This window comes from Chlorocebus sabaeus, unplaced genomic scaffold, assembly GCF_047675955.1.
Source record: "Chlorocebus sabaeus isolate Y175 unplaced genomic scaffold, mChlSab1.0.hap1 unalloc_scaffold_413, whole genome shotgun sequence".
Lineage (NCBI taxonomy): Eukaryota > Metazoa > Chordata > Mammalia > Primates > Cercopithecidae > Chlorocebus > Chlorocebus sabaeus.
The window spans coordinates 80106-107950 of NW_027327719.1; the positions used below are offsets into that span (position 1 = coordinate 80106).

General features: G+C 42.5%; 1 long non-coding RNA gene across 1 annotated transcript; it reads left to right on the top strand.

Moving 5' to 3' along the window:
- The first annotated feature begins 8540 nt into the window (after positions 1–8540).
- On the top strand, positions 8541–20571 carry LOC140711257 (uncharacterized). Its single transcript, XR_012092418.1, has 3 exons — positions 8541–11811; positions 18573–18806; positions 20465–20571. It is a non-coding gene; the product is annotated as an uncharacterized lncRNA (long non-coding RNA).
- The last annotated feature ends 7274 nt before the right edge of the window (positions 20572–27845 follow it).

The following is a 27845-nucleotide window of genomic DNA, read 5'->3' on the forward strand; positions in this document are numbered from 1 at the left end:
AGTCCATTAATTATTAATATTAATAACTATAATAAAATTAATAATAATCATTGTCATTAATAATGACAATAAAGATACTAAATATTATATACCGATTAAAAATTGTAATATTAGCATTAATAATTAATAACATTATTAATAATAAAATATGATATCAACAATTAATGTTACTTAAATCAATACTAAGCGATACTGGCAAAAAAAATTACCAATTAATATTAATAAATGACATAATTATTAAAAATTAATTTCTGACATCCATCATCTATTTAAAATCATCATCAATATTAATAGTAAAATATTAATTGATAGTATTACTGATAATTATTAAAATTGATTCTTCATATTTAATAAATAATTATACCATTGTTTCCTGAGCAATGCACTGAAGATGCACACCCGTCAGTGAAATAGTTCATTATTTGCAGAGGAGGAGACGATTCTACTCACAATATTCTAAATAGGCTGTGAGACCACCATGGCTCCCAATAGCCAAGGGGGGGAGAGGGGGTGGCTATTGGTCCCCACCTCGCGGGGGGTGGCTCACCCCCCTGCGAGGTGGCTCCCAATAGCCAAGGGGGGGAGAGGGGGTGGCTATTGGTCCCCACCTCGCGGGGGGTGGCTCACCCCCCTGCGAGGTGGCTCCCAATAGCCAAGGGGGGGAGAGGGGGTGGCTATTGGTCCCCACCTCGCGGGGGGTGGCTCACCCCCCTGCGAGGTGGCTCCCAATAGCCAAGGGGGGGAGAGGGGGTGGCTATTGGTCCCCACCTCGCGGGGGGTGGCTCACCCCCCTGCGAGGTGGCTCCCAATAGCCAAGGGGGGGAGAGGGGGTGGCTATTGGTCCCCACCTCGCGGGGGGTGGCTCACCCCCCTGCGAGGTGGCTCCCAATAGCCAAGGGGGGGAGAGGGGGTGGCTATTGGTCCCCACCTCGCGGGGGGTGGCTCACCCCCCTGCGAGGTGGCTCCCAATAGCCAAGGGGGGGAGAGGGGGTGGCTATTGGTCCCCACCTCGCGGGGGGTGGCTCACCCCCCTGCGAGGTGGCTCCCAATAGCCAAGGGGGGGAGAGGGGGTGGCTATTGGTCCCCACCTCGCGGGGGGTGGCTCACCCCCCTGCGAGGTGGCTCCCAATAGCCAAGGGGGGGAGAGGGGGTGGCTATTGGTCCCCACCTCGCGGGGGGTGGCTCACCCCCCTGCGAGGTGGCTCCCAATAGCCAAGGGGGGGAGAGGGGGTGGCTATTGGTCCCCACCTCGCGGGGGGTGGCTCACCCCCCTGCGAGGTGGCTCCCAATAGCCAAGGGGGGGAGAGGGGGTGGCTATTGGTCCCCACCTCGCGGGGGGTGGCTCACCCCCCTGCGAGGTGGCTCCCAATAGCCAAGGGGGGGAGAGGGGGTGGCTATTGGTCCCCACCTCGCGGGGGGTGGCTCACCCCCCTGCGAGGTGGCTCCCAATAGCCAAGGGGGGGAGAGGGGGTGGCTATTGGTCCCCACCTCGCGGGGGGTGGCTCACCCCCCTGCGAGGTGGCTCCCAATAGCCAAGGGGGGGAGAGGGGGTGGCTATTGGTCCCCACCTCGCGGGGGGTGGCTCACCCCCCTGCGAGGTGGCTCCCAATAGCCAAGGGGGGGAGAGGGGGTGGCTATTGGTCCCCACCTCGCGGGGGGTGGCTCACCCCCCTGCGAGGTGGCTCCCAATAGCCAAGGGGGGGAGAGGGGGTGGCTATTGGTCCCCACCTCGCGGGGGGTGGCTCACCCCCCTGCGAGGTGGCTCCCAATAGCCAAGGGGGGGAGAGGGGGTGGCTATTGGTCCCCACCTCGCGGGGGGTGGCTCACCCCCCTGCGAGGTGGCTCCCAATAGCCAAGGGGGGGAGAGGGGGGTGGCTATTGGTCCCCACCTCGCGGGGGGTGGCTCACCCCCCTGCGAGGTGGCTCCCAATAGCCAAGGGGGGGGAGAGGGGGTGGCTATTGGTCCCCACCTCGCGGGGGGTGGCTCACCCCCCTGCGAGGTGGCTCCCAATAGCCAAGGGGGGGAGAGGGGGTGGCTATTGGTCCCCACCTCGCGGGGGGTGGCTCACCCCCCTGCGAGGTGGCTCCCAATAGCCAAGGGGGGGAGAGGGGGGTGGCTATTGGTCCCCACCTCGCGGGGGGTGGCTCACCCCCCTGCGAGGTGGCTCCCAATAGCCAAGGGGGGGAGAGGGGGTGGCTATTGGTCCCCACCTCGCGGGGGGTGGCTCACCCCCCCGCGAGGTGGCCCCCAATAGCCAAGGGGGGGAGAGGGGGTGGCTATTGGTCGTCAGGCTCTCCCCTCCATGGATATTAGAAACACTATCCCAGGCTGGGTTTACCCCTCCTGCTCTATGGGGAGTCATATCATCCTCTCCCTTTCAGCTTATTAATAACAATATCACAGGGCGGGTGAACACAGCCTGCGATACTGGAATTATTATCATCCTCTCCCCCTCCGGATACTAGGAACCATATCACAGAAGAGCTGTATCCTCCCTGAGATATGGAGAATAGTATCCTGCGCTTCTTCCGTGCATATTAGAAGCAATATTTGCAAGTTACTGTCCATTTATTGTTATGTTGGGGGTCATGTATTCCTCTTTCCCCCTGGATATTAGGATTAATGTCACAGCGTCAGTGTACACCTACTGCGATGTTAAAACTAATGTCATGATATCAGTTCCTGTATATTAGAAACGACATCTCATGTACGTGTACACCCCTTGCAGTATTGTGTAATAATATGATTAGGTATTAAACATCAATGATCGGTTTTAATAATTATCAATGACACAATTAATAAGATACCGTTATTAATTTTGAGGAACTATTTTACATATATGATTATACACGCTTAAAATTAATTATTAATTTTAATGTCATTTAACAATATTATTAGTTCTTAATATGAATCATTATTTTATTACCAACATCTCTTAGTAATGATTTAAGCCACATTAATTGCTGATATCATTATTTTATTATTAATAATAGATATTACTATTAATTATTAATATTAATCATTAACATTTTTAACCAGTATCAATTTTTACTATCTTTACTATGATTATTAATATCAATTATTATTATTAATTCTCATTATATTTATTAATATTAATAATTAATAAACTTGTTCCTGATATCCGGCGGGGAGAGGATGATATTACTCCCAACATCGAATAAAGTGTACACCCCTCTATGATGTTATTCCTAATAGCCAGGGGATATAGGATAACGTTATTGAAACTATCGCAGTGGGTGTGTATCCCCTCGGTCGTCTTGTTTCTATATCCTGGGTAGGAAAGCATGATATGACTCCCAATATTGCAGGGGGTGTAGACCTTCCCCGTGAGAGTGTCCCTAAGACGCAATGGTGGACAGGATGATAGTTCTGCCGATTTCACAGTGGGTGTACACCACCCCTGTGATATGATTCCTAATATCCAGGGGGCGAGAGGATTAGTCTCAACATTGCAGGAAGTGTTCACTGCCTAGTGATATTTTTCCAAATATTCAGGGATGGAGAGGATATCACCCCCTATAGAGCAGGGGGTGCACACTTCTTCTGTGACATTGTTCCTCATAGCCAGCAGGGAAGAGAAAGACATTACTCCCAATATTGTAGGGGGTGTACACCGCCTTGTGATATTGTTTCCTATATCCTGGGAGGGAGACGACGATACCAGTGGCAATATCGCTCGGGGTGTACACACCCACTGTGATATTGTTCTGAATATCCAGAGGGAAAGAAAATGATATGACTCTCAATATCACAGGGGTTGTATATCCTCCTGTGATATTGTTTCTTATATTCAGGGGGAGAGGATGCTATGACTCCCAATATCGCAGAGGGTGTACACACCTCCTGCGATATTGTTCCTAGTGTCCCGAAGGGGAGGGCATAGTATTTCTCTCAATATCGTAGGGGGTGTACACCTACTTTGTAATATTGTTCTTAATATCCACGATGGGAGAGGATGATATGACTCCCAATATCGCAAGAAGTGTACAGCCGCCTGTGATTTAGTTCCTAACATCTGGGTGGGGAGAGGATGATGTTACTGCCCATACCGCTCGAGTTGTAAAACCCCTTTGATATTTTGCCTATAATCCTGAGGGGAGAGGATGATATTGCTCCCAATATCGAAGAAGGCGGGCACCCCCCTGTGACACTATGCCCAATATCCACTTTGGGATATGATGACACTATGCCCAATATCTCAGGGGATGTACACCCACACTGAGATATTGTTCCTTATATAGAGAGGGGGAGAAGATGCTATTACTCCCAATAACGCAGGGACTGTGGCTGTACACCCCTCCTGTGATACTGTTCTGAATATCCTAGGCAAGAGACGATGATACTACACCCAATATCGCAGTGGGTGTACACCCACCCAGTGATGTTGTTCTTAATGTACTCCACCTTTCACCACCAGGGATATCATTTCTAATATCCAGGGGAAGAGAGGATAACATTATGTCCAGTATTGCGGGGCAGTGTCACATCTTCTGTGATGTTGTTCCTAGTATCCAAAGGTAGAGACGATCATATTACTGGCCATATCGCAGGGGGTGTACACCCTTCTGTGATATTGTTTTTGACATTCAATGGGGGAGACGATAACATGAATCCCAATATCACTGAAGGTGTACAGACCCGTGTGATGTAGTTCCTAATGTACAGGGGAAAGAGAAGAATATTGGTCCCACTTGAGCAGGCAGTCTGTCAGTTCTCAGATCCCAACCTCCATGCTGGGAGAATCACTACTCTCTTCGAAGCTGTCACACAGGGACATTTACATCTGCAGAGGTTTCTGCTGCTTTTTGTTTAGCTATGCCCTGTCCCCAGAGGTGGAGTCTACAGAGGCAGGCAGGCCTCCTTGAGCTGCAGTGGGCTCCACCCAGTTCGAGCTTCCTGGCTGCTTTGTTTACCTACTTAAGCCTCAGCAATGGTGGGCACCCCTCCCCCAGCCTCACTGCTGCCTTGCAGTTGGATCTCAGACTGCTGTGCTAGCAATGAGAGAGGCTCTGTGGGCTTGGGACCCTCTGAACCAGGCATGGGATATAATCTCCTGGTGTGCTGTTTGCTAAGACCCTTGGTAAATCACAGTATTGGATGGGAGTGACCTAATTTTCCAGTGTTCTGTGTCACAGTTTCCCTTCGCTAGGAAAAGGAATTCCCTTCCCCCTTGCACTTCCTAGGTGAGGCGATGCCTTGCCCTGCTTTGGCTCTCACTCGTTGGGCTGCGCCCACTGTCCTGCACCAACTGTCCAACATGCCCCAGTGAGATGAACCCGGTACCTTAATTGGAAATGCAGAAATCACCCATCTTCTGTGTTGCTCACGCTGGCAGCTGGAGGCTGGAGCTGTTCCTATTTGGCCATTGTGGCACCAACCTCACTTGATATGATTTCTAAATTTAAATACCTTTGAGACAAACATGAATTGTGAAGGGATTTAAAAATGCCAGTGAAAAATGGAATTAAAAATAAAAATATAAATATCAACTTTATTTCTCAATATAATCTCTACTGAGGTCAAGACACTGCATTAAGGGATGATCCCAACCATTCAGTCCATTGATAAAGAACTGAGGGTCATGGGAATTTAACCATGTCAATGCAGTCTTCTACTATTAACTGAAGAAAAATGGGTGCCCTTTACAGTTATTTTAAGATTAGGAAAAATAAGGTCAGAAGAAACCAAATCAGGACTGTAATGTTGATGCCTAATAATTTCCCATGAAAACTCTTTCAAAATTACCGGTGTTTGATGAGAGGAAGGAACAGAAGTGTTGTTGTGGTGCAGAGGGACTCTCTAGTGAAGCTTTACAGGGCACTTTTCTGCAAAAGTATTTGCTAATTTTCTCTAAGAACTCTCCTACTAAGCAAATATTATGGTGCTTTGATCCTACAGAATGTCAACAAGGAAAATGCCTTGAGCATCCCCAAAACCTCTATGGCTTTTGCTTTTGAGAAGTTTGCTTTTGCTTTGACTGGACCACTTCTACTTCTTGGTAGCCATTGTTTTAATTGTGCTTTGCCTTCAGGATCCTATTGATAAAGTCAGTTTCACTCCCTGTTATAATTCTTCAAAATAATGCTTCAGGATCTTGATTCTGCTTGTTCAAAATAGTCACTAATAGCTCTACTTTTGTCCATAGCTGATCTAGGCACAAGGGTATTTGGGACTCATCAAATGTAAAGTTTCTCAACTTTCACGTTATAGTCAGTATTGTGTAAGCTGAACCAATTGAGATGTCTGTGGTGTTGGCTATAATATCTCTCGTTAATTGTCAGTTCTCCTCAATTAGGGCATAGAAACAATTTTTTTTCTCTCAAAAATTGGAATGGATGCCCCTCCTCTGTGGGCTTCCTCTTCAACATTGTCTTATCTCTTCTTAGAATCAGGTATCCCTTTGTAAACGACTGATCCTTCAGGTCATTTTTCCCATAGACTTTTCTTAAAGAATAATTTATTTCACCGTTTTTTGTACCCCAGCTTCACCATAAATTTGATGTTTGTTCTTGTTTCAGGTTTGGCAGAATTCAAGTTTGGCAGAATTCATGTGGCTCTTTTCAGACTGATGTTTTAAATCCTGTTCACATATGTTAAAACAGGGCCGGGCATGGTGGCTCACGCCTGTAATCCCTGCACTTTGGGAGGTTGGACAACATGGCAAAACCCTGCCTCGACAGAAAATACAAAAATTAGCCTCTACAAAAAATACAAAAATTAACCAGACAAAGTCCCAGCTACTTGGAAGGCTGAGGCAGGAGAATCGCTTCAGCCTGGGAAACAGAGGTTACTTTGAGCCAAGATTGCTCCACTGCACTGCAACCTCGGTGAGAGGAGTGAAACCCTGTCTCAAAAATAAGAAAAAGTTAAAATAAACTAGTATATGTGGGTTTTGATGCAAAAGTTAAAAGTTCATGCATAGTTTTTTCATAATTGTTATTTTGCATGAACTTATTGAAGCCCCCTATTATTTGCCATAATTTTCTCATCTTATTAATTTCTATATACATACAGAATTTCCAATTTGTGTAAACCTTTCTTCCCAGTTACTGAACAATTATTTTAAATTGGAAAAATATGAGCTATTTTAATCTATATTTTTGTTTTCTACTTCTGAATATTTTAGAGAAAATATGGATAATGAGACTTGTAAAATGGAGATGTTTGGAAGTTTCTATTACCAATGACAAATTAATTTTTAAATAATTTCAGGAAAATTTAGGTGAATGTCTGTACTTTCATATGAACATTCATAGTAAAACAGATTTTTTAATTTCTACCCTTGATAAACTTTAATGTAAAATATGTGAGTAAATGTGTACTTTTCCGTTCCTCATGAACATTCTCAAGTTTATGCTATCTGGATTTTCTCAGGACGAATTACAAGCTGTATATGCTGCTGAAGTGTCTCAAAGATTATGTCCCAAAGAGAGTGCCCTACTGTTTTTCCAATATTAATTTATAAGTTTTACCAAGTTACAAGTTTTTTTTTCATAAAATATAAAACGTTTTGCCTCCAGCAGAAATACATTTTGGAAGATAACTTTCCTGTGGTAAGGGGTATAAAGGAAGCTTGGATTTGTTCTGAGAAAGGGAGAGGGTACTTCTGCCCATTGCCATGCACATCTGATTTTAGAGCTGAATGCCTTTCTGAGCTTGGCTCACTCCTCTCAAACTTGCTGGTAAATGGACACAAATTAAAGAGAAATAATTGTACACCATTTGGGATCAACGAATCCAGATATCTGAACCATTGTTTATTATTTGCCCCTCCCACCCTCTCACCCTTCCAGATCTCTAGTGTCTATCATTCCACTTCTATGTCCAGGTGTACAATTATTTAACTCACACTTACAAATGAGAACTTCATGTGTTCATTTGTACAGATTCTCTTCCACCTAGCTACCTCTGAGACTGCAAGAACAATCACTCCTCCCCCTCCTCCTTCTCAGCCTACTCAAACAGAAGACCAGGAGCATTATCTATCTATCTATCTATCTATCTATCTATCTATCTATCTATCTATCTATCTATGCACACACACACGTACACGTATATATACACACACAAATATATATACACACATATGTGTACATATACACACACAGTCATAAAGAATTTGCATTTTAAAGAATGGCAGAACCATAGTTGTTCAAAAATCAACTATATAATTCTATATATGATAAATGTCTACTAGAAAGTTCACGTTGAAAATTGCAAACACGACTTAGAAAAAATAAAGTTTTTAAAAATTTTATTTTATTTCATTTTAAGTTCCAGGATACATGTGCAGGACGTGCAGGTTTGTTACATAGGTAAGTGTGTGCGATGGTGGTTTGCTGTACCTATCAACCCGTAACCTAGGTATTCAGCCCCACATGGATTAGCTATTTATTCGGACGCACTCCCTCCTCACTTACCCCCAGACAGGCTCCAGTGTATGTGGTTCCCCTCCCTGTGTCTATGTTTTCTCATTGTTCATCTGCCACTTATAAGTGAGAACATGTGTATTTGGTTTTCTGTTCCTGCATTAGTTTGCTGAGAATAATGGCTCCCAGCTTCATCCATGTCCTTGCAAAGGACATGATCTCATTCCTTTTTATGGCTGTATAGTATTCCATGGTGTATATGTATCACATTTTCTGTATCCAGTCTGTCACTGATGGGCATTTGGGTTGATTCCATGTCTTTGCTATTGTGAATAGTGTGGCAATGAACATATGCATACAAGTATCTTTATAAAACAAGAATTTATATTCCTTTGGGTATATACCCAGTAATGGCATTGCTGGATCAAATGGTATTTCTGATTCTAGGTCTTTGAAAAATCACCACACTGTCTTCCACAGCGTTTGAATTTACATTCACTCCAACAGTGTAAAAGTGTTCCTGTTTCCCCACAGTCTCACCAGCATCTGTTGTTTCTTGACTTTTTAATAATCACCATTCTGACTGGCATGAGATGGCATCTCACTGTGGTTTTGATTTGTATTTCTCTAATGATCAGTAACGTTGGGCTTTTTTTTTTCATATGTTTGTTGGCTGCATAAGTGTCTGTTCATATCCTTTGCCCACTTTTTAAAATATTTTTATTTTCACTTTTTAAGACAGAGTCTTGCTGTGTCACCCAGGGTGGAGTTCAGTGGCACAATCTCGGGTCACTGCAACCTCTACCTCCCAGATTCAGGTGGTTCTTCTGTCTCAGCCTCCTGAGTAGTTGGGATTACAGGCACCTGCCACCACATCTGGCTAATTTATTGTATTTTGAGTAGAGACTGAGTTTCACCAGGTTAGCCAGGCTGATCTTGAACTCCTGGCCTCAAGTTATCCACCCACCTCACCTTCCCAAACTTCTGGGATTACAGGTATGAGCTACTGCACCCAGTTTTTGCCCACTTTTATATGGGGTTGGATTTTTATAGTTTTGGGTTTTACATTTAAATCTTTAATCCATTTTCAGTTCACTTTTGTATAAGGTATAAGGAAGGGGTCCAGTTTCAGTTTTCTGCATATGTCTAGATAGTTTTTCCAGCACCATTTATTATTAAATAGGGAATCCTTTCCTCATTGTTTGTTTTCATCCAAAATAAAATGGTTGTAGATGTGCAGTCTTATTTCTGATATCTCCATTCCATTCCATTGGTCTATGTGTCTGTTTTGTACCACTACCATGCTGTTTGGGTTACTGTAGCCTTGTAATATGGTTTGAAGTCAGGTAACAGGATGCCTCCAGCTTTGTTATTTTTACTTAGGATTGTCCCGGGTATATGGACTCTTTTTTCGTTTCATATGAATTCTGAAGTAGTTTTTTCTAATTTTGTAAAAAATGTCCATGGTAGTTTATGGGAATAGCATTGAATCTATGAATTACTTTGGGAAGTATGGCCATTTTCATGATATTGATTCTTCTTACCCATGAGCATGGAATGTTTTTCCATCTGTTTGTGTCCTCTCTTATTTCCTTGAGTAGTGGTTTGTAGTTCTCCTTGAAGAGGTCCTTCACTTGCCTTGTTAGCTGTATTCCTAGGTAGGTATTTTATACTCTTTGTAGCAATTGTAAATGTGAATTAATTTGTGATTTGGCTCTCTTCTTGTCTATTGTTGGTGTATAAGAGTGCTTGAGACTTTTGCACACTGATTTTGTATCTTGAGACTTTGCTGAAGTTGCTTGTAGCTTAAGAATCTTTTGGGCTGAGGTGATGAGATCTTACAGATATAGGATCATGTCATCTGCAAGAAAAGAAAGTCTGACTTCCTCTTTTCCTGTTTGAATATGCTTTATTCTTTCTCTTGCCTGATTGCCTTGGCCAGAACTTCCAACACTATATTGAATAGGAGTGGTGAGAGGGCATCCTTGCCTTGTGCCAAATTTCAAATGGAATACTTCCAGCTTTTGCCTGTTCAATATGATAATGACTGTGGGTTTGTCATAAATGGCTCTTATTATTTTGAGGCATGCTCCATCAATACCTAGTTTCATGAGAGTTTTTAGCATAAAGGAATGTTGAATTTTATCAAAGACCTTTTCTGAGTCAACTGAAATAATCATGGGGTTTTTGTCTTTAGCTCTGTTTATGTGGTGGATTACATTTATTGATTTGCATATGTTGAACCAGCCTTGCACCCAAGGGATGAGGCTGATTTGATCTTAGTGGATAAGCTTTTTGATGTATTGCTGGATTTGGTTTGCCACTATTATATTGAGAATTTTGCAACAAAGTTTATCAGAAATATTAAGCTAAAGTGTAGTAAATACATTGAAAACAATAACAGATTGATTAAAAGACTAAATAATATGAATCCTAAGTGTTTTCACAACTGATTTATAGAGTAAAAGCATTGCCAAACTAAATGAGCTTGGCCAAAAACTGTACAGGGTCTGAGATGTTGTCTCAACTTCCATTACTCATTGTGAGGTGGACCTACAGTAACTGTATTTGATGCAAAATTTCATGTTGATGGAAGCTGAGATGTCTTGCAGTCTCAGAGGGACAGTATTCTGGTGTGTCTCCCTTTTCCCTGTCAGGAATAAAGATCTAGACTCTACAGGTTTTGTCAAAATATACAATATGTAGGAAATGGGGCAGGGTTTAGGCTGTGAGGCAAAGCCTAGAGATATAAAGAAACAGCTTCTGACCCAGGGCTCATGAAGTCAGGTTAGTTTCAGAGATGATGGTGGAGTGAGCATAGTACAGTCTTTGGAACCATTCCTTCCCCTTATTTGTTCATAGGCCAGATGTGCTCAACTAGGGGGCATCTCAGGTCTGATGAACAGAGTCCTGGAGAGACAAAGGGGCAATCCTGAGGAAGAGGCTCAACAGGGAGGAAGGAGCCACCATTTTCTCTCCTGAGAAAAATCCTTCTTCCTAGGAAACCATAGGATTTTCCTTGGTCCCAGTGAGACTTTTTCTGAGTGAAGAGAGCAGAGAGAGCAAGGGACTGATGTGTTATCTGTTTCCACCTCCTGCAGTGATTCTGAAACCATGGGGGACAGAATTATCTTCAGAATCATGAGCAATCCAGATGCCATGGTTTCACACAAGACACTGGAAGTTCTTATCTCTGGGGGGTAGACACTGGTCATTGATACTCTTTAAAGCTCATTCACTGATTACAAAGTGAGCCAAATTAATAATCTACTGCAAGTTTTACTAAACTCACTTTACTCGACACACAATTCACACAGACACATTGTTAATATACACATTTTGATGCTTGGACAGGGTTGGACCCAAGATTCTGTACTTCTATGGAGCCCTGTGTTCTGCCCAGGTGTCATTTACTCTCAGGTAAGTAAACTGATCACCATAACTAACAAGAGATTGATCTGTGATGATTAGAAATGAGAAGATCTGTTGGTTATGTTTTATTGGGATGGATTCTATTAACATTTAAATACAGTTTAAAAACACAGCTTTACAATGAAAAGTAAGAAGCAAATATAAAAAGTGAAGGGGCTATTCCCCAAAGTAGTTTACACTGAAATACCACCAGAGAAAAACAACTCTCAGGACAGGGATACTGCTTCAAAGACACAGATTTCACAGCTGGATGGTTGATCTAGAATTTCTGAAAATTCCATCCTTTACTCATGAAATGCAGTTTATTTAAGAACTTTCTAATTTGACTGTAGTTTCATACTCACACTTATTTGGAAATGAATTACATACTGGTGAGGAAATTTTCCCTTTAAATTAAACTTAAACTCATACCATAAAATTAGCAGCATCTGTTTGTCTGTTCCAAGAATTAAATAGGTTCTACCCAGGGCACCTGAGGTCAGTTGAAAACAAAAGCAAAAAAAGTTGGAATAAAAAGTAAGAACACCCTTCCAATGTTACAAATGCATCCCAGTCTCAATTATTCACATTCACGAGAATGATTCACCTATATCCCACTTTAGCAAAATTTCACCTACTCTTGACTACCAATTGACTAATCAAAACAAACCAAGACAGAATAATAAATTCAAATTCATCGAGTACACTGAGGGGAAAACCTACACCTCAAAATGTAGTATACAGCTATTCACACAGGATGTCATCTACTGTGAAAACACATGCACAGAGACAGTCCCTTCACATGATCAGAATACTCACAACTCCACAAGAATATATTAGATATGGGATCATCTTGAAATGCGGCCATCACTAACCAGTTGTCCCTTTTACATAGACAAAAACCTGAGGACCACATTATGTTATGTAGGAATGACTGTACACTTGTGTGCGTGTGTGTGTGTAGGGATCCGGCAAATCCAATAGACATTCCAGTGATAACCTTTTCATGTTCAGCCTCTTGATTCTATATCCGAGTGAAATGACTTGCCAGTGGAGAACAAGATAAGTCTTTGCAAGAAGTGGTCTGGTGGGAGCTAGATACCCAAATCAGAAAGCATCAAGTGTTGGAAACATGCACTGAAGTTAGACGAAATACTCAACGCACAATTTAGACGGTGAAAGACTTTCGGGTAATCATGCAGTCACTGAGAGGCTGATTGATGACATTCCCCAAATTTATGATTGCAAGAAGAGACAAATACTCGTGACATTCTATTTCCGGTGGTTGGGGACATACAATGGCAGTTTAAGAAATCATGAAATCAAGAAACTTGAGTAATCAGAAGGTACGCCAGCTAAAACCTTCGATTCCTTTAACAAAGGATGAAAACAAAAACCACATATCACACAGCATGGGAGATGACATTTTCATATGTATGTGATAATGGATCAACATTTGAGAGAGATACAATAAAAAGTTGTAAATTTGACAAAAGCAAACAACCAGAATTAAACACTGGAAAAGCCTGGGTGATGGGAGTGGAGCGCCCTGTCTCAAGAAGAAAGAAGCAGAGAGATTTAAAAGCAGGGAGTGAAACAGAGGTTTGTACACCATTGTTACTACTGGCCCGTGTTTCAGTAGGAAAAGGCGAAAAGAAGGCATTTATCTCATGTATTCTTGCATGGATTGCTCAGGATCTGGGATGTTGCCTCCGTTTCCAGTTAGGCATTGTGTGGTGGACTGGTAGTTCCCACATTTGGTGCAAAATGTAAAGCTGATGAACGTAGACATGCTCCCCAAACTAGGAGGGGCAGAATTTGGGTGTGTCTTCATGTCCTTTGGCTTACCAGGAATGAAGATCCTGGCTCCAGGGATTTTGTCAAAATGTCTTAGAGAGTGAGAAACGGGGCAGAATTTAGGCCCGGCGCCAAGGCCTCGAGGTGTAAAGAAACATGCTGGCCTCAGGGCCCATGAAATCAGGATGATTTTAGGGAGGATGGTGGAATGAGAGGACTGTGACCTTTGGCCCCGTTTCTTTCCATTGTCTTTCATGGGCCAGGTGTGTTCATTCAGAAGGCTTCCCATGCTCGATGAAAAGAGTCCTGGGGGAGGAAAGAAGCGCTGCTTAGAGAGTTGCTCCACAGGGAGAAAGGAGCCACCATTTTCAGGAGAATGATCCCCAGAAGCATGAGCAGTCCAGATGCCGTGGCTTCACACAAGACACTGGAGGGTGTTACGTCTGAAGCCGGGACCTGGGCATCGGTGTTCTTTCATGCTCATAACTGATTTTCAGGTGAGCCCAATGGATCACCTGTCTGCCAGTCATGCTCATCACACTGTAGTTTACACACACGTCACACAGAGACACTGTTAATACGCACATTAGTGTGCTTGAGCAGGGTTGCACCCAAGATTCTGTGGTTGTACGGAGCCCTGAGTTATGCCCTGGACATCTTTACTCTCTGGTTGGTCAACTTGGATCACTGTACTGAATGAGAAATGGAGCCTGAAATCCAATTGGCGAATACACAAAAGGAAGGGGCCATTTCCCACAATCATTTCCACTGCAACACCACCTCGGATGAACAAGTCTCATTGCAGGTCAGGGACTATGCTTCGGAGATGCACCTTTCGCAGCTGGACGATTGACCCGGAATCTCCCAAATGCCATTTTGATACACATCAAATGAGTTTTATTTCAGTGCTTACTGCTTTTATTTTAGTTGAATACACACACGCTCCTGTGTTTGATTTCCTTGATTATCAATACAATTTACTTCCAAATGACTCACATACCAGTGGGATGATTTTCTGCTTCAATTCATTGGAAATGGACAGCATTCAATAGGCAAGTGTGTCTGTCTGTCTGTCTCCAGCATTCTGTGGGTTCCACCAAGGCCACAAGTCCTAGGGCGCCTGAGGTCCATTCAACAAGCAATGTAAAAACGGTGAGGCAGGTTCAAAAGAAGAACATCCTTCCTCTCTTCAAATGCGTCCCAGTTTCCACTACTCAAGGTAGCGAGAAGGATCCACAGAAGTCCCACGTTCGCAAAATTTCAACTTCTGGTGCTCACCAACAACTGATGAATGAAACACACCCCAAGAGAAAATAGTCAACCCCGTCCCCTGCAATAACCTCACGCGCAACCCTACACTGCAATATGTCCTATTCAGAAATTCACACTGAATGTCATCTACCATGAACACAAACACACAGACACTGCCTCCACAGGTTCAGAAGACTCACGACTGCAAAACTCGATGTTTCCCATGTCTGGGTTCATCCTGAAACGCAGCCATCACTATCCAGTTGTCCCTCTTGTGTAGACAGAAACCTGGGCTCCTCATTACTTTATGTCGGATTGACTGTGTATGTGATGTGATGGTGTGTGTGTGTGCACGCACGAACCCCCTCGTGGGTGTGTGTGTGTGTACGTGTATGTGTGTGTGTGTCAGTGTGTGTGCGCATGCACTCCTGCGTTTGGGTGGAGACTTTTCCTGAGATCACTGGCACACAAACAGAGCCCTCTTGCTGTATTTGTTCCTCCCTTTGGATCTCCTGGTCCTCCCTTGCAGAGAAGTGAGTGTGTCAGTGTTCATGGACTCCTGAGGTGTCAGGTTCCTTGAAGAGAGGTTCAGCAGGGAACTTTGCTGTTCAGGATGATGGTTGTTCATCCCACTCTTGTATTTTGATGGATGAATCACAAGCACGTTGGGAGGCAGGGTACATTCGACTTTTCTGACGTTGAAGTCAGGCTTGGTTTTGTTTTGCTCTTGGAGGAACTTCCAGTGGTCTAAGGTGCTTTCCTGAGTGGCTCTTTCCACCAAGTGCTCCTCCAAGTCAGGTACCTGGAGGCAGGGTTCTCTCTGGAGCTCTCCTTGCGTTGCTCACCTGTCTTTGTGTTCAGCGCCAAGGGCTCCTGGTTCCCTGCCTATTGACACACTCTCACTGCATCTTTCCAGTTCACTCTTCTGGATGTAAAAGAGGACATAGGCCTGTTGACTCAGGACAGAAGCGATGCTACAGGCAGTGACCTCGGCGTCATCCATTTTATTCCACTGGCTTCCTGGAGCTTTGACATAAGAGAGGTAATGTCCGTTGTGACAACACCACCCAGCGTGGACCAGCACAGCATAGAGGACATAGACAAGAGGTCCTGTGTTCTGCTGAGACATGTATGGCTGCATGTCAAGGCACTCAGGGTATTGCACATTCTTGGCAAGTTTGTTACCTGTGACATTGGAGAATCTCTTCAATACAAGGATGAGGACCTTGGCAGAAGTGTGTAGGGTGAATGCCTTGTAGGCAGGCGCCTTCTGGAGACAAAGACCACAATGATAGGCATTCTCTCCATTGAGTTCTTCGGGCTTCACCACCTGTTCCAAAGCTTGCTTCACACTCTGAGCTGCTTGTATATCCAGGGCAATGTCCAGGTAAGGGCCAAAGGTGTCCGAAACGCCCTGGCAGTGGAGACACTTGATTTGAGATCTCCAGCAGCCTCCAAATATCTGGTGGATGAGGGTGGTGTCCTCAGAGTCATGATCTACTTGCTTGTGCCCGGGGAGACGTGCCTTTTTCATGGCATCCACAATGAACATCAGAAATTCATGGGCATCTTCCTGTTTGCCTCGATGGAAGCCAGTAGCCAATGCCTGTGAGGGCTGGATGATGTGGCCAGGACAGTGGAGGGCCCGTGTGATGTGAGCTTCCATCGTACACAGCATGCAGCACTTGTGACGATGACAAAGTTAAGAGTGCTCCCGGGACAGCATGTAGTTGGCATGGGGTGGTGTGTATGTCAGGCTCTGCAGGGAAGCATTCATGTAGCAAGTATTTCCCATATTCTGGAGCCCAGCCCCCACCGCAGCAGGTCTCCTGCTACTGAGAGGAAGCTTCTTTCCGGGGGCAGGCTGTCTTGCCACAGGAGCCAAACCATCACAGAGGTTGACATGGGTCTCAGATGACAGTGGTGACTTCTCAGGTAGAGAAGTCCACTGGATTTCAGCAAAAGCTGCATCTGGCCGAGAAGATGTGAGTTTTGAAAAGTGGTTGAACTGCCACTCACCTCCCAAGTGGAGTGAATCGGTCTCCATGTTGCCAGGAGCAAGGATCACAAACTTTTTCTGCTGGGACCGCACGTTGCAGAAAGACGCTATCTCTTCCGAAAGAGTCTTCAAATGACGCGCCATTTGACTGCATCAGCCCCTATATAACTAACCCCTGCCTATCGCAAACACCCCACCCACCCATCAGGTACACGGTCCACCAATCCAATATCAGCACTCAGTTAAAGAATGAGTCATAGGGTGTGTCCCCTTTTATTCCCCAGGGAGTTCACTTAAAACTCCTGGGGAATCCGTTAGTTTACTTAAAACAGTGCTAGGGAATAATTCTGTCCTCACGAAACAATGCGTGTGTTTGTGTGTATGTGTTTGCTTGCGTGAGCTTGTGGGCATGCGGAATTATGCCCATGTGAGTGTTTCTTTGTGCTTGTTTATATGTCTGGGTGTGTGTGTGTTTAAGCTGCAATGTGCTTCTAACTATGTGCTTTTGGCTGATATGATCATCCTTTCAGGAATTGAAGGACAGGAAGTCAGACCTGTACTTTCTGACTTGAGAATCATCAATGAAGTACAGTTAATAACACAGTGTATTTGTTTCCTTAATATTAAAGAAGAGATCTGTGCAGTCTAATAAGTATTCTAGCGATAACCTTTCCATGTTCAGCCTATTGATTCTGTGTTCGAGTGAAATGACTTACCAGTGGGAACCAAGACATGTCTTTGCAGGAAATGCTCTTGTGGAAGCTATATACCCAAATCATAAAGCATCAAGTGTTGGAAACATGCACTGAACTTAGACGAAATACTCAGTGCCCAAATTAGACTGTGAAAGACTTTCAGGAAATCATGCAATCACCGACATACCAATTGATGACATTCCCTGTATTTATGATTGCAAGTAAAGAGAAATACTCATGACATTCTATTTCCAGTGATTGAGGTCATATGACCACAATTTAAGAAATCATGAAATCAGAAAACTTAACTAATCACAATCTAATCCAACTAAAACCTTTGGTTCATTTAAGAAAGGATGAATATAAAAATAATATATCACGCAGCATGGGAGATAATATTTTAATACGTATGTGATAATGGATCAACATTTGAGAGAGATGAAATAAATAGTTGTAAATTTGAGAGTAGCATATAACCAGAATTAAACACTGTAAATGCCTGGGTGATGGGAGTGAGTCCCTGTCTCAGGAAGAAACATAGAGATTTAAAAGCAGGGCATCTAAAAGAGATTTGCATACCATTGTTAATACTGGCAGTTGTTTTAGTAAGAAAGGGAAAAATAAACCATTTGTCTTAGGGATTCTTGCATGTATTTTTCATCGTCTGAGATGTTGCTTCCAATTCCAGTTAAGCATTGTGTGGTGGACTTGCAGTTACCACATTTGGTGGAAAATGTCATGCTGATGAAGGTAGACTTGTTTCCCAAACTAAGAGGGACAGAATTTGGGTGTTTCTTTGGGACTTTTGGCTTACTAGGAATAAAGATCCTGACTCTAGGGATTTTCTTAAAATTTTTCAGATAATGAGAAAGAGAATAGAATTTAGGCCAGGCGCCAAGGCCTCGAGGTGTACAGAAGCATCCCCGGTCTCAGGGCCCATGAAATCAGGAAGATTTTAGGGAGGCTGGTGGAATGAGGAGAGTGTGACCTTTGGCCTCCTTTCTTTCCCTTTTCTTTTCATGGGTCAGGTGTGCTCTATCAGAAGGCTTCCCCTTTCTGTTGGACAGAGTCCTGGAAGAAGAAATGAGCGCTGCTGAGAAAGATGCTCCACAAGGAGGAAGGAGTCACTATTTTCAGGGGCATGATCCCCAGAAGCATGAGAAATCCAGATGCCGTGGCTTTACACAGGATGCTGGAGTTTCTTTCCTCTGGATCCGGGAGCTTGGCATCAGTGTTCTGTAATGCCCATAACTGATTTTGAGGTGAGTCCACTTGATAACCTGTCTGCGTGTCATGCTCATTACACTGCAATTCACACACACGTCACACCGAAACACTCTGAATGAGCATATTTATGTGCTTGAACAGTGTTGCATCCAAGATTCTGTGATTCTACAGAGTCCTGAGTTCTGTCCTGGACATCTCTACTCTTGGGTAGGTCAACTTTGATCACTATACCTAATGATAAATGTACCATTAAATCTAATCAGCAAATACACTAAAGGAAGGGGCCATTCTCCATAATTGTTTCACTAATTGTCAACTTTAATAACTGTACCTAAGAAGAAAGGGATCTGTGATGATTCCACATCAAAGAACCTGTTGATTTTTTGTCATTTGAATGAATTATGTTAACATTTAAATAGAGTTTAAAACCCCAGATTTCCCATGAAATCTAATCAGCCATGAAATCTAATCAGCAGATACACAAAAGGAAGGGGCCATTCTCCAAAATCGTTTCCACTGAAACACCACCACCAATAAACAAGGCTCATTGCAGGAAAGGGATCCTGCTTCCAAGATCCAGTTTGCACAGTTGGACGATTGACCCAGAATCTCCCCTAATGCCATTTTTTAACACCCCAAGTGAGATTTATTTCTGGGTTTTCTAATTTTAGTTCAGCTGAATACACACACTCCTGTGTTTCAATTTCTTTCAAACACCTTTTAATAATGAAGTATCTTGCTGCTTCACCCCTTATATAACTAATGCCCACCCACTAGTTCCACTACATTTACCCATCAATTACCCAATTTCCCAATGAAATATCAGCAGTCAATTAAGTTTTGTGTCTTAGGTTGTATTCTTTTGTATTCCTCTGGGAATTTAATGGACACAGCTTAAATTGTGATTATAGAACAGTTGAATCAGATTTACTAATCAGTGTTATGGGCAAATATGATAGGAGTGGAACTGGGTTAGGACAGTGGCTACACATTTGCCTTATTTCATGTAAAACAATGCCAGTTAACAATTGTGTACATATTAAACAGTTTGTGTCTGTGTGTGTATTTGTATCTTTGTGTCTGGATGTGACTGTGTGTGTGTGTGTGTGTTGAGAAGTACTTCCAAGCATGTGCATCTGGGAGATAAGATCATTCTTTCCACGATTGAACTACAAGAAGTTGGAACTACATTTTCTGATTTGAGAATGTGTAGCGATGTTATGTAATTAACACAGCATATTGTGTCTTAATTAAAATGGAGAGATCAATGGAGTCAAATTGACATTCCAGAGATAACCTTCCCATTTTTGACCAATTGATTCTATATCACGTTGTAATGATCTGGCTGTGAGGACAAGACAAGTCTTTGCATGAAATGGTCTTGTGGAAGCAATATATGCAAATAATAAAGCATCAAAAGGGACTATGCCTTCAATTTGTAGAAATATTCACTGAAGTTTGATGAAATTCTCAATGCCCAAAATAGACTACAGAACACTTTCAAGAAAACATGCTATAACCCAGAGATTAATTGATGACATCCACCGAAGTTATGAGTGCAAGAAAAGAGAAATATTCATGGAATTTTATATCCAAGAGTTTCTTGTATATGACAGCATATTTTGAAAAGTCAAAATCAGAAAAACTTGACAAATAGGAAGATAACTAAGCTAAAACCTTTTGTTCATTAAAGGAGCGATGAGAGGCAGTTCCAAGATGGCCGAATAGGAACAGATCCAGCCTCCAGCTCCCAGCGTGAGTGACACAGGAGACGGGTGATTTCTGCATTTCCAACTGAGGTACCGGGTTCATCTCACTGGGGCTTGTTGGACAGTGGGGGCAGGACAGTGAATGCAGCACACAGAGCAACCGAAGCAGGGTGAGCCTTCACCTTACCCAGAAAGTGCAAGGGGGAAGGGAATTCCCTTTCCTAGCCAAGGGAAACCGTGATACACAGCACCTGGAAAATTGGGTTACTCCCACCCTAACACTGTCCTTTATCAAGGGTCTCAGCAAACGTCACACCAGGAGATTATATCCCGCATCTGGCTTGGAGAGTCCCACGCCCACAGAGCCTCCCTCATTGCTAGCCCAGTAGTCCAAGATCTAACTGCAAGGAGGCTGCAAGGCTGGGGGAGGGGCGCTCGCCATTGCTGAGGCTTGAGTAGGTAAACAAAGTGGTGGGGAAGCTCGAACTGGGTGGAGCCCGCCACAGCTCAAAGAAGCCTGCCTGCCTCTGTAGACTCCACCTCTGGGGAGAGGGCATAGCCAAACAAAAGACAGCAGAAACCTCTGCAGATTTAAATGTCCCTGTCTGACAGCTTTGAAGAGAGTAGTGGTTCTCCCAACACGGAGTTTGAGATCTGAGAACAGAAAGACTGCCTGCTCAAGTGGGTCCCTGACCCTGGTCCCTGAGTAGTCTAACTGGGAGACACCCCCACTAGGGTCAGATTGACACCCCATACCTCACACAACCGGGTACCCCTCTGAGATGAAGCTTCCTGAGGAATAATCAGGCAGAAACATTTGCTGTTCAGCAATATTCACTCTTCTGCAGCCTCCACTGCTGCCACCCAGGCAAACAGGGTCTGGAGTGGACCTTGAGCAAACTCCAACAGACCTGCAGTTGAGGGTCATGACTATTAGAAAGAAAGCTAACAAACAAACAGAAAGGACATCCACACCAAAACCCCATCTGTACATCAACATCATCAAAGACCAAAGGTAGATAAAACCACAAAGATGGGGAAAAAGAAGTGCAGAAAAACTGAAAATTCTAAAAATCTGAGCACCACTCCCCCTCCAAAGGAATGCAGATCCTCTCCAGCAATGGAACAAAGCTGAACAGAGAATGACTTTGACGAGTTGAGAGAAGAAGGCTTCAGACGATCAAACTTCTCCAAGCTAAAGGAGGAAGTTCGAACCCATAGCAAAGAAGCTAAAAACCTTGAAAAAAGATTTCCTGAATGGCTAACTAGAATAACCAATATAAAGAAGTCCTTAAATGACCTGAGAGAGCTGAAAACCATGACATGAGAACTACATGACAAATGCGCAAGCTTCAGTAACCGACTCGGTCAACTGGAAGAAAGGGCGTCAGTGATTGAAGATCAAATGAATAAAATGAAGTGAGAAGAGAAGTTTAGAGAAAAAAGAGTAAAAAGAAATGAACAAAGCCTCCAAGAACTATGGGAATATGGGAAAAGGCAAAATCTACGTCTGATTTGTGAACCTGAAAGTGAGGGGGAGAATGGAACCAAGTTGGAAAACATTCTGCAGGATATCATCCAGGAGAACTCCCCCAACCTAGCAAGGCAGGCTGACATTCAAATTCAGGAAATACAGAGAACGCCACAAAGATACTCCTCTAGAAGAGCAACTCCAAGACACATAATTGTCAGATTCACCAAAGTTGAAATGAAGGAAAAAATGTTAAGGGCAGCCAGAAAGAAAGGTCGGGTTATGCACAAAAGGAAGCCCATTAGACTAAGAGTGGATCTCTTGGCAGAAACTCTACAAGCCAGAAGGGGGGGTGGGGCAATATTAAACTTTCTTAAAGAAAAGAATTTTCAACCCGGAATTTCATATCCAGCCAAATTAAGTTTTATAAGTGAGGGAGAAATAAAATCCTTACAGACGAGCAAACGCTGAGAGATTTTGTCACCACCAGTCCTGCCCTACAAGAGCTCCTGAAGGAAGCACTAAACATAGAAATGAACAACCGGTACCAGCCACTGCAAAAACATGCCAAAATGTAAAGACCATTAATGCTAGGAAGAAACTGCATCAATTAATGAGCAAAATAACCAGCTAACATCATAGTGACAGGATCAAGTTCACATGTTACAATATTAACCTAAATGTAAATGGGCTAAATGTTCCAATTAAAAGACACAGACTGGCAAGTTGGATAAAGAGTCAGGAGCTCTTGTAGGGCAGGCCTGGTGGTGACAAGACCCATCAGTTTGCTGTATTCAGGAGACCCATCTCACGTGCAGAGACACACATAGGCTCAAAATAAAGGGATGGAGGAAGATCTACCAAGCAAATGGAAAACAAAAAATGGCAGGGGTTGCAATCCTAGTCGCTGATAAAACAGAGTTTAAACCAAGAAAGATCAAAAGAGACAAAGAAGGCCATTACACAATCGTAAATGGATCAATTCAATAAGAAGAGCTAACTATCCAAAATATATATGCACCCAATTCAGGAGCACCCAGATTCATAAAGCAAGTCCTTAGAGACTTACAAAGAGACTTGGACTCCCACACAATGATAATGGGAGACTTTAATACCCTACTGTCAACACTAGACAGATCAATGAGACAGAAAGTTAAGGATATACAGGAATTGAACCCAACTCTGCACCAAGCAGACCTAATAGACATCTACAGAACTCTCCACCCCAAACCAACAGAATATACATTCTTCTCAACACCACCTCGCACTTATTCCAAAATTGACCACATAGTTGGAAGTAAAGCACTCCTCAGGAAACATAAAAGAACAGAAACTATAACAAACTGTCTCTCAGACCACAGTGCAATCAAACAAGAACTCAGGATTAAGAAACTCAATCAGAACTGCTCAACTAAATGGAAATTAAACAACCTGCTCCGGAATGACTACTGGTTACATAATGAAATGAAGGCAGAAATAAAGATGTTCTTTGAAACGAATGAGAACAAAGATACATCATACCAGAATCTCTGGACACATTTAAAGCAGTGTGTAGAGCAAAATTTATACCAATAAATGCCCACAAGAGAAAGCAGGAAAGATCTAAAATTGACATCCTAATATCACAACTAAAAGAACTAGAGAAGCAAGAGCAAACACATTCAAAAGCTAGCAGAAGGTAAGAAATAACTAAGATCAGAGCAGAACTGAAGAAGACAGAGACACCAAAAACCCTCCAAAAAGTCAATGAATCCAGAAGCTGGTTTTTTGAAAAGATTAACAAAATTGATAGACAGCTAGCAAGACTAATAAAGAAGAAAAGAGAGAAGAATCAAATAGATGCAATAAAAAAATGATAAAGGGGATATCACCACTGACCCCACAGAAATACAAAGTACCATCAGAGAATACTAAAAACACCTCTACATAAATAAGCTAGAAAACCTAGAGTAAATGGATAAATTCCTGGACACATACATTCTCCCAAGACTAAACCAGGAAGAAGTTGAATCCCTGAATAGACCAATAACAGGCTCTGAAATTGAGGCAATAATTAATAGCCTACCAACCGAAAAAGTCCAGGACCAGAAAGATTCATAGCCGAATTCTACCAGAGGTACAAGGAGGAGCTGGTACCATTCCTTCTGAAACTATTGTAATCAATAGAAAAAGAGGGAATCCACCCTAACCCATTTTATAAGGCCAACATCATCCTGATACCGAAGCCTGGCAGAGACACAACAAAAAAAAAGAGAATTTTAGACCAATATCCCTGATGAACATCCATGCAAAAATCCTCAATAAAATACTGGTAAACCAAATCCACAGCACTTCAAAAAGCTTATCCACCATGATCAAGTGGGCTTCATCCCTGGGATGCAAGACTGGTTCAACATACACAAATCAATAACGTAATCCAGCATATAAACGGAACCAAAGACAAAAACCACATGATTATCTCAATAGATGCAGAAAAGGCCTTTGACAAAATTCAACAGCTCTTCATGCTAAAAACTTAATAAATTCAGAATTGATGGAACATATCTCAAAATAATAAGAGCTATTTATGACAAACCCACAGCCTATATCATATTGAATAGGCAAAAACTGGAAGCATTCCCCTTGAAAGCTAGCACTAGACAGGGATGCCCTCTTTCACCACTCCTATTCAACATAGTGTTGAACTTCTGGCCAGGGCTACCAGGCAAGAGAAAGAAATAAAGGGTATGAAATTAGGAAAAAAGGAAGTCAAATTGTCCCTGTTTGCAGATGACATGATTGTATACTTAGAAAACCTCATCCTCTCAGCCCAAAATCTCCTTAAGCTGATAAGCAACTTCAGCAAAGTCTCAGGATACAAAATCAATTTGCAAAAATCACAAGCATTCTTATACACCAATGACAGACAAACAGAGAACCAAATCATAAGTGAACTCCCATTCACAATTGCTTCAAAGAGAATAAAATATCTAGGAATCTAACTTACAAGGGATGTGAAGGACCTCTTCAAGGAGAACTACAAACCACTGCTCAATGAAATAAAAGAGGACAGAAACAAATGGGAGAACATTCCATACATTCCATGCTCATGGATAGGAAGAATCAATATAGTGAAAATGGCCATACTGTGCAAGGTAATTTATAGATTCAATGCCATCCCCATTAAGCTGCCAGTGACTTTCTGCACAGAAGTGGAAAAAACTACTTTAAAGTTCATATGGAAGCAAAAAAGAGCCCACATTGCCAAGACAATCCTAAGTCAAAAGAACAAAGCTGGAGTCATCACACTGACTGACTTCAAACTATACTACAAGGCTACAGTAACCAAAACAGCATGGTACTGGTACCAAAACAGAGCTAGAGACCAATGGAACAGAACAGACCCCTCAGAAATAATATCACACTTCTACAACTATCTGATCTTTGACAAACCTGACAAAAACAAGAAATGGAGAAAGGATTCCCTATTTAATAAATACTGCTGGGAAAAGTGGCTAGCCATAAGTAGAAAGCTGAAACTGTATCCTTTCCTTACACCTTATAAAAAATTAATTCAAGATGCATTAGAGACTTAAATGTTAGACCTAAAACCATAAAAACCCTAGAAGAAAACCTAGGCGACACCATTCAGGACACAAGCATGGGCAAGGACTTCATGTCTAAAACAGCAAAAGCAATGGCAACAAAAGTCAAAATTGACAAATGGGATCTAATTAAACTAAAGAGCTTCTGCACAGCAGAAGAAACTACCATCAGAATAAACAGGCAACCTACAGAATGGGAGAAAATTTTTGCAATCTACTCATCTGACGAAGGGCTAATAACCAGAATCTACAAAGAACTCAGAGAAATTTACAAGAAAAAAAAAAAAAGAAAAAACAATCCCATCAAAAAGTGGGCAAAGGATATGAACAGACACTTTTCAAAAGAAGACATTTATGCAGTCAACAGACACATGAAAAAATGCTCATCATCACTAGCCATCAAAGAAATGCAAATCAAGACCACAATGAGATACCGTCTCACACCAGTTAGAATGGTGATCATTAAAAAGTCAGGAAACAACAGGTGACGGAGAGGATGTGGAGAAATAGGAACACTTTTACACTGTTGGTGGAACTGTCAACTAGTTCAACCATTGTGGAAAACAGCATGGCGATTCCTTAAGGATCTAGAACTAGAAATACCATTTGACCCAGACATCCCATTACTGGCTATATCCCCAAAGGATTATAAATCATGCTGCTATAAAGACACATGCACACATATGTTTATTGCAGCACTATTCACAACAGTAAAGACTTGGAACCAACCCAAATGTTCATCAATGATAGACTGGATTAAGGAAATGTGGCACATATACACCATGGAGTACTATGCAGCCATAAAAGAGGGTGAGTTCATGTCCTTTGTAGGGACATGGATGCAGCTGGAAACCATCATTCTCAGCAAACTACTGCAAGAACAGAAAACCAAACACCACATGTTCTCACTCATGGATGGGAATTGAACAATGAGAACACCTGGACACAGGAAGGGGAATATCACACACCAGGGCCTGTTGTGGGGTGGGGGGAGGAGGGAAGGATAGCATTAGGAGATACGCCTAATGTATATGACGAGTTAATGGGTGCAGCACACCAACACGGCACATGTATACATATGTAACAAACCTGCACTTTGTGCATATATTCCCTAGAATATAAACTATAATAAAATAAAATAATAAAATAAAAAAGGGACGATGAAAATAAATGAAATGTAACACACAGCATGTGAGATAATGTTTTAATACATATCTAAAAATGCCTTAAAATTCAATAGAAATTAAATAAAATCTTCTAAAACTTGACAAAAGGAAAGAACAAAAATTACAGACTGGAAAAGCCTGGCTGACTGGAGTGATGTCCTGTCTCAAGAAAGAACAAACAAACACACAAACAAGCAAAGGATTCTGAAAGCAGAGAATCAAACAGATATTTGTACACCGTTCTTCCTTCCTCCTACTAGCACTCTTCATAGTAGGAAAAGGCAAAAACAACCCAAATGTGTCACGAATTGCTTCATCAGTTTTTTTTGGATCTGAAATACTGCCTCAATTTTCAGTTACTCATTGTGGGGTGGACCTGCAGTTACCACATTTGGTCCAAAGTTTTATGCTGATGAAGGTAGACCTGTCCTGCATTTTCAGAGGGACAGAATTCTGGTGTTTCTCCAGGTTTCTTGGCTTACCAGGAATGAAGATCCGGGAAGAATGTATGCGTGTATGTATGCATGTATGTATGTCCATAAGTATTTCCTGTTTTTAGATTTAAAAAATACGGGATACATGTGCAGTACGTACAGGTTTGTTATATAGGTATCCTTTGCCATGATGGTTTGTTGCACCTATTGGCTCATCTTCTAAGTTCTCTTCCCTCACCCCCAGTCCCCAGCGGACCGTGTTGTGCGTTGTTCCCCTCACTGTGTCCTTGTTTTCTCAAAGTTCAACTTTCACTTATTAGTGAGAACATGCGGTGTTTGATTTTTTTGTTACTGTGTTAGTTTGTTCAGTATGATGGCTTCATCCATGTGCCTGCAAAAGACATGATCTCATTCCTTTTTATGACTGCATAGTATTTTATGGTGTGTATGTACCACATTTTCTTTATCCAGTCTAGCACTGAAGCGCATTTGGGTTGGTTTCATGTCTTTGCTATTGTATATAGTGCTGCAATAAACTTACATGTGCATGTGTCTTTATAGTGGAATGATTTATATTCCTTTGGGTATATAGCCAGTAATGGGATTACTGGATCAAATGGTGTTTCTGGTTCTAGATCCTTGAGGAATCACCATACTGTCATCCACAATGGTTGAACTAATTTACAGTTTCCCCAACAGTGTAAAAGCGT